The 9,923-nt window shown below is 43.6% G+C and overlaps 3 pseudogenes across 2 annotated transcripts in view; 1 reads left to right on the forward strand and 2 right to left on the reverse strand.

The window, feature by feature from the left end:
- Window positions 1-9,923, reverse strand: part of LOC128572296 (cyclin-dependent kinase 16-like) — a 116,849-nt pseudogene that overhangs the window by 12,544 nt on the left and 94,382 nt on the right. The gene's annotated exons all lie outside the window — the stretch shown is intronic.
- The window catches only part of LOC128572295 (cyclin-dependent kinase 16-like), a 116,844-nt pseudogene that overhangs the window by 11,046 nt on the left and 95,875 nt on the right, over window positions 1-9,923 (forward strand). Inside the window, exon 2 of the transcript XR_008376159.1 lies at window positions 8,204-8,209. The product of XR_008376159.1 is annotated as a cyclin-dependent kinase 16-like (transcript). The remainder of the gene's footprint in view (window positions 1-8,203; window positions 8,210-9,923) is intronic.
- On the reverse strand, window positions 4,540-6,775 carry LOC128572291 (forkhead box protein K2-like; annotated as a pseudogene).

The following is a 9,923-nucleotide window of genomic DNA, read 5'->3' on the forward strand; positions in this document are numbered from 1 at the left end:
GGCTTTTACACTAGGTTTGTGTAAGCATACTCAGTAGCAGTCTCACAATGATACAATTACCTAGGAATGCTTTTCTCAGAATGTAGTTTCATCATTGAGCAAGGCATGACCCTATAGGCATAAATCTACATCCAAACACATACATATCTTGATCTATCTAACTGGAGTATTAGGAATTGACTTACATGATTTTAGAGACTGACAATTCTAAAATCTGAAAGGTAGACCAGTAGGCTGTTGACTCAGGGATGAGCTGATGTTGCAGTCTCCAGTGTGAAGGCTGACTGGAGGCAGAAATAATTCCTCCTCAAGGTAGGGTAGTCTTCACTCTAAAACATTTAGTTGACTGCACAAAGCCCAAACACCTCATGGAAAAGAATCTGATTAACTCGAGTCTATTAAAATGTTAATCACATCTTAAAAACTGTCTGCACAGGGACATTTAGACTGGCTTTCGATGAAAACCTGGGTGCCGTGGAGCTCTGGTGTGGCTCATCCCTGGCAACACTATGTCAAAATAGGAGGCAAAGTTGGAAGGTGAAGCTAGTGCTGGGTGCTCTGATCCTCGAGTGAAACCCACATCAATAGATTAGTACCTCCATCAGGGGTGAGTGAGGTGTAGCTCTTTTGAGAATAGACTCCCTCCAGAGAAAGTGTGTTGTTTAAAAGAGGCTAGTTCCCTAGGTTTCCCTCTCTTGCTTCCTCTGTGGCCACGTGATCTCTTAGGACATGCTCACTGCCTGTGTGAGTAGAAGCAGCCTGGTGGCCTCACTAGATGCAGCTGCCCAATCCTGGACTTTCCAGCCATTAGAATTGGGAGCAAATTAATTTCCTTATAAATTGTCGAGACTTGTGTTCTGTTATGGCATCATTAAACAGACTAAAGCATGTGACCTAGCCAAATTAATACATAAAATTTAACATCACAGCAGAGCAGACAGACAATAAGAGTATAAGAATAGGATTATTGTTAACAAAATTCTTCGTTCTGTTTCGTTTTGTAGTGTTAACATTTACTGATCTAATCTTCTGGAGTGTCTAATCTCTCATTAATCCCAGTCAATGCATTTTTCCTTTCAGAAGTTGTAGATTTTATCTCTGTAATTTAAATTTGTTTTTTATGCTTTCCATATCCCTACTTTATCTGAACAGCTGAAGTATGGTTATTTTAAATGCTCTAATGTCCTCATCTGCTAGCTCTAATATCTGTGTCAGTTCTGGTTTTGAATGACCACTTTTCCTCCTTTTGACTGGCCTTCTTTTTCTGCCCCCTTGCGTTATTGATACTTTTTATTGTATTCCAGATATTGTGAACCTTGTGGGGGGATGTTGCATAGTTTTATATTCTTTGTAGTATTTTTCAGTGCTATTTGGAATCACTGTTAAATAGTTTGGAAATAGTTGAATGTTTTAAGATCTTCCTTTTAAGATAGAATAGCCTAAACTGGAGAAAGATTCAATCTGAAGATAATTATTCCCCACTGCTGACGCAAATCTTTTCTGTGTATTCTACCCATCCTCCTGGAGGATACTTCTGATTAGTTCTGAATAATACATATTGTTTTATTAACAAGTATATATTTCTGTACCTCATTTAGGAAGAGATGCTCCTAAAATTATTGTAAACCAAGGAATGAACAAAAGGCTTTGGGAGTCTTTGTAAAATCATGGGTCTCAGGAGAGAATAGTCATGCTTTTGAAATTCACAACCATTTTTCAGAACACAATGGCTGAAGCTTAATCACCTTCTGAACATAAACTATACATGGATCACTATAGAAGTTTTGAGACAGACTGTGTTACGGTCCATTATTTCATGTCTATGTAACACGGTCAACAGTGTCTTTTCACATTCACCCTGCCAGTTTCAACTTGCTAGGTTCATTGGTGTTGCGGGGAGGGCTTCATCTGTTTTTGTCTGCATGGATTGTATGTGTTGTGATTTTTGTGTCTCTCAAAAGTTTCAACCTACCTATATGAGTGTGCTATGGGAGGTCTAAGACCAGGTAATAATTCTTGTTCCTTTAAAGATAATTTTTTTCTTTAAGCAAAACATCCCAAACCTATCATCAACTCTTTATAGTCACCTGAATCCTTAGGTGGGGAATGCTTCAGGAAAGGGAGACATCCAGATTCAATTATTAACTTTTACTAGAGTTTCGATAGAAATAATTCATTACAAATAAGGTCTATCATTGTTCTTAGTAAAGTATCTCAAGAATGGAAGAAAAAGTATCCAATGTACTCAGCCCTACTATGAAACTAATTTATGGCTTTCATATGAAAGCTATAACCCAGTGATAACCTAAGAATATGGGAAAGAGGGAGAGGGAGGGGAGGGAGGAGGGAGGATGGGCAGAGGGAAGGTGATTGGTGGGATTACACCTGCGGTGCATCTCACAAGGGTACATGTGAAACTTAGTAAATTTGTAGGATATAATTGTCTTAACACAATAACTAAGAAAACGCCAGGAAGGCTATGTTAACCAGTGTGATGAAAAGTGTCAAACGGTCTAAAAAACCAGTGTATGGTGCCGCATGATTGCATTGATATACACAGCTATGATTTAATATTAATTTAAAAAATGAGCTCTATCACTTTTCCACTATAGTAGATTTTCTGTTACAATGATTTATGAACTAAGTAGTAAAAGAAGACATAGAAAGCAATTTTCAAGGAAACTGGCTTGGGAACAAGCCCCAGGCTGGGAAGAGGTGGGTGTTAAAAGAACCTCTCAGTGAGACTTTTTCACAGATATCTTCTCGTATTTGTGAAACTGGAGCAGGAAAACAAATCGAGGCACACATACCAAATGCCCAAATGTTCAAAATGAATGTGTAACTATAGCTATCAAACTGTCAATACACATCTTTTATGCTTCTGATCTGAGAAATAGTTTATACCTTTGTAACATAGAAGGCTGGATTGGAATTTAGAATGGTCAGACCTATGTATGGAGCCAATGTGCTGTCTGCTCTGGAAAAACAAACCAGGAGAACAATCAGAGCAGCTCCTGGTTCAGACAGTCAATTTTGGATTTAGAAATCCTAGAGAGACTCTAGGAGCCAGAAGTCCTCACAGACGTCTCTGTCAGTTGGGTGACGCTGAGTGCTTTTGGAGGAACCATAGAAAAGTGCTCTGCTCTATAGGCCCCAGAGCACTTGGAGTACCTTGTTTCTGAAACTAAGAGGACGCTCAGTGCAGTGAACAGTAAAAGCTACAGTAGTATTTTACTTCCCTTTGTTGTAAGCAGTGTAGTACCCACAGCCACCTGTAAGAAAGACTCGGACCCCACTTCAGGTATAAATCAGAAGGTGATTTATTGCACCTGGGGAGGGGGCTGTTGCTGGGATAGCAAACAGCCGAAGTGAGGGGCAGGTGGACTTTTATCCATTTGCGCCATGGAAGGAAGCAGAAACAAAAGCAGAACGTGGCAGTTAGCTAGAGGCAGAGTTACAGTCAGGGGCCTATAGCCTGATGACTGCATGGCCTACATCGTCATGGTTGGCACGGAGACAGCGTGGGCGATACAGTGGCTTGGGAACTTGTGTAGGTAATTTTTCCACCATTGTTTAGCCATTGCTAGGGGGTTGGGGGAACTGGGAGAAATTTCCTGTTTTATTCTGAAACCTGCCTTTGAGATTAAACGGGGGAACATGTGTGGGACTAAGGCTGAAACAGGCTGAGACAAACCTGGGTCTTTTAGGGGGCTGCTCTTTATCACACCTTCTCCCATGTTTCCCCAGGCTTCCACTATCACAGGATCCGTCCACTGGTGATGGGGTCAGGGGAGTTCTGGAATTTTCAGGTTCTGCAAAGTTATCCCTACTCTACCTCCACTGTGCCCCAAGCATCCAGGAATCTGCTCAGCAGGTCCCCTTCCTTTAGGGATTCTCCATCCCAAGTCCCTGCTTTAGGCCCCTAGAATCAAACCTCTTGTCACATCTCTGGATGGCCTCATCCAGAAGAAAACCCAGATCTCAGAGGACACCAGGAAAGACCTCAAGGTGAAATCATCCATTGTTGCCCATGCTCAAAATGAGGCATCCTAGAAGACAGGGGCTTCCTCAACTTCATTTTCCTTCCTTGCTATCATTATTATTTTCTTTGTTTAGGAGACTGGTTGTGCTTAGAGTGAAAATATTTTGCCAGGGACAAAGTTAACACAAAGAAACAAACAATAAGAAATACCAAGAAAGAGAACAGTTAAGTGCAGCTGGACGAGCCCCGGCAGCTCTTTTGTACAACAGGCTCATCCCTGGACCCTCACATGTGCCTGCACCTGTGGCTGCAGCGCCGCTTGTCTGTCCCACCCACCGAGACCGAGGTGCTGAAATCCTTCAGGCAACCGCTCCACCAGGGGACATTTGCAGCTGTCACAGAGTAGCTCCCTCTGAACTTTAACAAGACAGACAAAAGTAAATCATTCCATGGGCTGGGCTAGGCCAGAGGATGCGCTCTGAGCATAGGTGAGAGGCAATGTCTCCTTTTGGCACCACAAAGTTGGTATCTTTGAAGTCAGAAAACTCTCCCAGACGCTAGTTTTGGATGCCCTTCTCCCTCGCAGCTGCCGGTGGCCTGTCCATGCTCCGGGCCATGACGATACTCTCGCTGTCCTCCGTTTTCAGCCGCTGCTGCTCTGGCTGCTCTGGCTGGTAGCCATTCTGGCGCTTTGTGGACGGGGCTGGGAGGCTGATGCTGACGCGTGGGCTGCCAGCAAGCGCAGAGGGCTCACTACCCCACGTCCACCTGGCCATGGACTGCGCTGGGGATTGGTACCACGTGAGTACCATTTTGTGTTACAGATTTTATTGGTTGCTGGTGTTGACCTAGAGGCGCCTGTTGTACTATGTTGACCGTCTGGACAGGGGTGGTCTGTGAGGGCTGAATGATCCAGCTGGCAGTGCCTAATGTGGCATGGCTAGTTGCGGGAATAGATTCTACTTTTACTTCCCTGTGACGGCCGTTCTCCCCCGGCTCGGACTTCGTGGGGGGCAGCACAGCCACCTGAGTGACCACAGCTTGTCCCGCAACAGTGTAAGTGTTTGCTGAAGCCAGTCCAGCCACACTGGTGACCAACTGGTGGACGACGTGAACCTGGGAGGTCGGAGTGGTCACTGGGGCTGCAACCGTGTAAGGGGCGGGCTTAAATGGTCTGTGGCAGCTGTCGCTGAACACCAACGAGGACTGGCTGGCTGGGCAGAGGTGACCCTGGTGGCTCTGGGCACACCGAGCTTCCTGGATAACAGCGAGTTTGGGCTGTGAGGCGCCAGGCTCAGGCTCCAGGGTGTGGGCGAACCTTCCCTGGACAGGCTCCAGGGGTCTGGGTGCCGCTGGAGTGAGCAGACAGCGCCCAGTGTAACTGGGAGAGGCCGGGTGCTGCTAGAAGAGAGCGGTGCCAGGGGGGGTTCTAAAGCAAGGCACGCACCTAGGCCATCTTTTCCTAAAAGCCTGCTCTATTAATTTGCTTTCAGAGGCAGGATCTATCCTCCACTGGTTCTTCCTGGGAAGGTGGTACTTTGATGAAGTAATGATTCAGAGAGAGATTGTGGCGAATTGAATTCTGGCAGCCCTTGTCTGCAGTCCTGTACTGGGGGTAATTTTTTGTGATATGTGTGTAAATTCCATTTAGGGTAAGTTGTTTATCAGGAACATCGTAATTGCTTGTACTATTAACTGTGCACAGGAATAAGGTGGCTTTGAGCCATCCTTTGGGCTGTCTCCTCCAGAAGCTTCCTTCTCATGTTCTGGCTGCGAGTTTTCTGCCATTAAATTGAGGTCAGGTGGCATCACTCGGCCCACTTTGTACCCTGAAGACCCTGCTCCCGGGGGGCTGGATGGGCAGGAGTTGGCAGCACTGATGGTCCCCGTGGGGGAGGGGAGGGGCCACGGTGTCTGGAATGTTGATGGTCAGAAGCGAGATGGGCGGCTGAACGGCCTTCACCGGGGACTCATCGTTTCCTGCTTCTCCCTCTTGTCCCTGCACAGGGCAGTGAATGTGATCTTGATGTTTGTGCTCCGAAACCTGAACCTGTACGCACGAGGCAGCTGCCGCCAGCGCCCTGTGCCTCTGGAACAGCAGTCCATGCACACGCAGTTCTTGCAGAGGCAGCGCAGGTAGAAGTAGCTGCCAGGCTGCCAGTGTCCGGCCTGGGCTGCCCGGCCAGCAACTCGGGGTGTGAAGATCTCTAGGAGGCACTGGGAGATGAAGCTCCAGCGCCCCGTACTCACGTCCACCGAGCCCTGCCCCGAGTTGCACCAGAGGGTCACGGAGCTCTCCTTCATCAGATACTCGAACTCGCGGCCCTCAAGTCGTGCCACGGCCCAGCCGCCGGTGGAGACCCGCCGCCCCGGCTGCGCAGCCCCAGAGTGCCACCGCGGCTGCAGCCATCGGCCTTCGTGAGGGCCCCTCCGCTTGGCACGGGTGCGGGTGGCGGCGGAGGCCCAGGCCGGAGGTCGGGCGCTGAGTTCCACAGCGAGGCCTCCGGTCAGCGAGGCAGAGCCAGGCCTTCCTTCCTCTAGGTCCTCAGAGCTTTGATGTATCATCCCACTGTCCCAATTTTCTCTGTGAAACCAAGGCAGTTGCCTAAAAACTCTTGTGCACAGATCTGAGATGCTGCTTCAGAATCCAGTTTGGCTCTCTCAGACAACATGGAAGATGTTTGGAGGGAATTGTCAGGAGAAGGGTTTTCCTTAAGACTCCAATGTGTCATCTCTTCCTGCCCCATAAGCAGTGAACTAAATGAGTTGGGGAAAAGGCTCCCATCATAATTATATTCTGGGGTAGAAATAAATTCTGATTAACCTCCACATAACTTCTCTCCCCTGCTCAGACTCAGGGGCACCCTGCTTCTGGCTTCCCAGCAATTTCCCCTCATTCCCTCTGACATGGGGTTGGGGGGCGCCTGGCAAAGAATTCTGTGTTATGCTCTGGGGAGAAACCCTTAGACAACATTATCTGGAGTTTCAGGAGCAGGAGAAATCTGTGTTCTGAAGTAAGGGCCAAAATTGTTCTCACATTACATTTTTACAATACAAAAATAAATCAATATAAAAAATAAAACACTTCCTACAGTAACAAATACATGTAAAGTCACCCTCAGGCACATCATCGCCAACGTTTCTTAGACATTTGACAAAACTACTAACTTGAATTTTTTTTTTTTTTTACCGTTTTTTGTTATAAGTTAATAATTAAAGCTACCAATCCAGAAATAGTTTTTTAGATACTAAATCACCAGTAGGGAGTTTATTTGTTGCAAAAATATGTGATTCTTGATGAGATGATGTTGGTAGAAATTTGTTTCCGGAGCTATACAAGGTGATAAATCAGTCTTTCCTTTTGTCTCCGGGAAACCTAATCGCCCATACTAACACCCACCCATCTGATGAGTAGTAATCACTTTGATAATCACTTTGACATTATGGGTGTGGTCCTCAGAGGTCCTATAAATTAGAGACTGTCAAGGAGTCAAGCTCATTCTTCTCCATAACAGAGTTGAGTTGGGAGCTCACTTGGCCTCGCACACTTCTGAAAGCTACTACCCCTACCCTGTGAAGTCCTGATCCTAACCTGACTTCATACTGCTCCAGCAAGCACTGGTGAGGTCACAGATATAGCCATTAGGTGAGTACCCGATCTGCACGAGTCCCTACTACTTTCTATCACTGAAATAAATAGTGTCATTTTAATTTGCAGATCAGTCAATTGAAATTGTTTTTATGGAGTGATTTTGCTCAGTTAATAAAAATGACTCCTATACTCTAGTTGAAAGATAAGCTATTTTATAAAGTCATCTTACTAATTTTTAATTCATATGACTTTTCTGTATTATTTTATGTATGTCTTCATTGTTTACCTGGTAATATTCAAAGATAGGTTGCCAGATGACTTATAATTTTGTACTTTTTGTAGATTCTACAAATTGGCTAGGAATATTTTTTCCTTTTTTCTTTTTCTTTCTTTCTTTCTTTCTTTCTTTTTTTTTTTTTGAGATAGACTCTCACTATGTCACCCTTGGTAGAGTCCTGTGGTGTTGCAGCTCACAGCAACGTCAAACTCTTGGGCTTAAGCGATTCTCTTGCTTCAGCCTCCCAAGTAGCTGGGACTACAGGCACCTGCCTTTCTTTTTTTTTTTTTTTTCCTGCTGTTGTCATTTTTGTTTTAGTAGGCTCGGGCCATGTTTAAACCCACTTGCTCAGGTGCATGTGGCCAGTACCCTAAACTCTGAGCTATGTTTGTGGAGACTGGCCAGGAACATTTTATTCTATAAATATGTTACACATGCATACATACATTACATACTACTTTATAAGTGGTGCTTCATGTACACACAGAAGAGATATGCAAATAACTGATTATTAGGAAAACATTGCTCTTAACAGTTTCAATATTGTCACTTTAGAAGCTTCCATTTATAAACTTAAATACTAAACAATGAGTAAATGTTTCGGCATTGAAAAATATATTAGTGATCATGAAGGAAACTCAGTAATGAGAATGCTATCTGTATTTATCTACTATAGAAACGAGAACCCCAGTTTTATTGTACAATGAATTTTATTACATGATATTTATTATTTCTTCTCAATGTGAAAGTATGCCTGGTATTTTTCGAAGACCTGGAAGATCTCATTTCAATTGTGTATTTACTGGTCTGTGGTGGAGAACAGTCATGAGGTGGTGGGGTCCCCCACAACTTGGAAACGTTCTAAGAATGACCCCCAGCTGCCCTCTTCCTTCAAGAACAACATGTTTTTCTTCAACTTGTTTTTCATCCTCTCCCAGGAAGCTATTATCTTTTACTTCACTCTACGGAAGTCTTGTGATGAAACAATTGTAGTGGACTAGATTGATTTTCATTACCTTTTTTGTAACATTTTCCCTAGCACATACAGAAGCCCATAAAGTTTGAAGATATTTTTCCTTGGTTACACTGTCTCTGCATAAACAACTTTAACTTTCCCTATATACTAAAGCTGATTTCTTTGCTTGATGCTGATGATGACCATGGCTGCACCACTCCTCCCAATCCTATATTTATGTTTCTCTTGTTATTCTTAGTTGCCCACCATTATCACTTTGGTTTTTCTCCATCAAGCAGGCTCTAGATATTTGATTTGTATGCAAGATATAGATAATAAAGATAGAACAGATTCCACAACTTAGGGTATTTATATAAAAAGAGACTGGTCGAAATATGATCCAATTTGACAAAGTTAAGTTTGTCTCCTGTATTCAAAAGTTGATTTTGGGAGGGAATCTGTTAGAGACAACAAAAGACATCAATGGAGAAAATTTGTTTTATAAACATGTTTTATAAACATTTTTCTTATTCATTTTTATCAATTGGCTAGCTGGAAGGTATTTTCTACATCATGAGTGAGACACACAAGACACAGTGGCATTCTCTACATTACTGCATTTTATAATTTTTTTTTCTTTTTGTGAAACATTTCTTATCTATTGATAAGGACGTTGTAGTCAGCAGCATATCTTTGAGTTGATTGAGACATAGGGCTTGGAAGAAGAAATGTACCAGAAAATAATTGTTGATTGAATTAAATTGTTGTTTAGAGAATAATAGGTGCTTGGTTAGCTGATTTTAATTTAGATCTGAAACCTTAACACTTACTTTAGAGTGATATTGGAGACGTGTCATGGTAGGGGGATTCTAACAATTAATTGAGATCAAATCTCAGCCCCTACTTCCATTGTCCAGTCAATGCCTGGCAATGAGAATTGACTGATTTTCAGATCCCTCCAGACCAAACTCCTGGAGGTACAGATTGGGTTGAGCTCCTGTAGTTTGAGCAACTCGAAGGAAAGTAATACAGCACAAAACATGCACATTTCTTTTCTTTATTCTTTCTTTCTTTTTTTTAATTGAGACAGAGTCTCACTTTGGAAATTCAGTAACCA

This window comes from Nycticebus coucang, chromosome 20, assembly GCF_027406575.1.
Source record: "Nycticebus coucang isolate mNycCou1 chromosome 20, mNycCou1.pri, whole genome shotgun sequence".
In the NCBI taxonomy this organism is placed as follows: domain Eukaryota; kingdom Metazoa; phylum Chordata; class Mammalia; order Primates; family Lorisidae; genus Nycticebus; species Nycticebus coucang.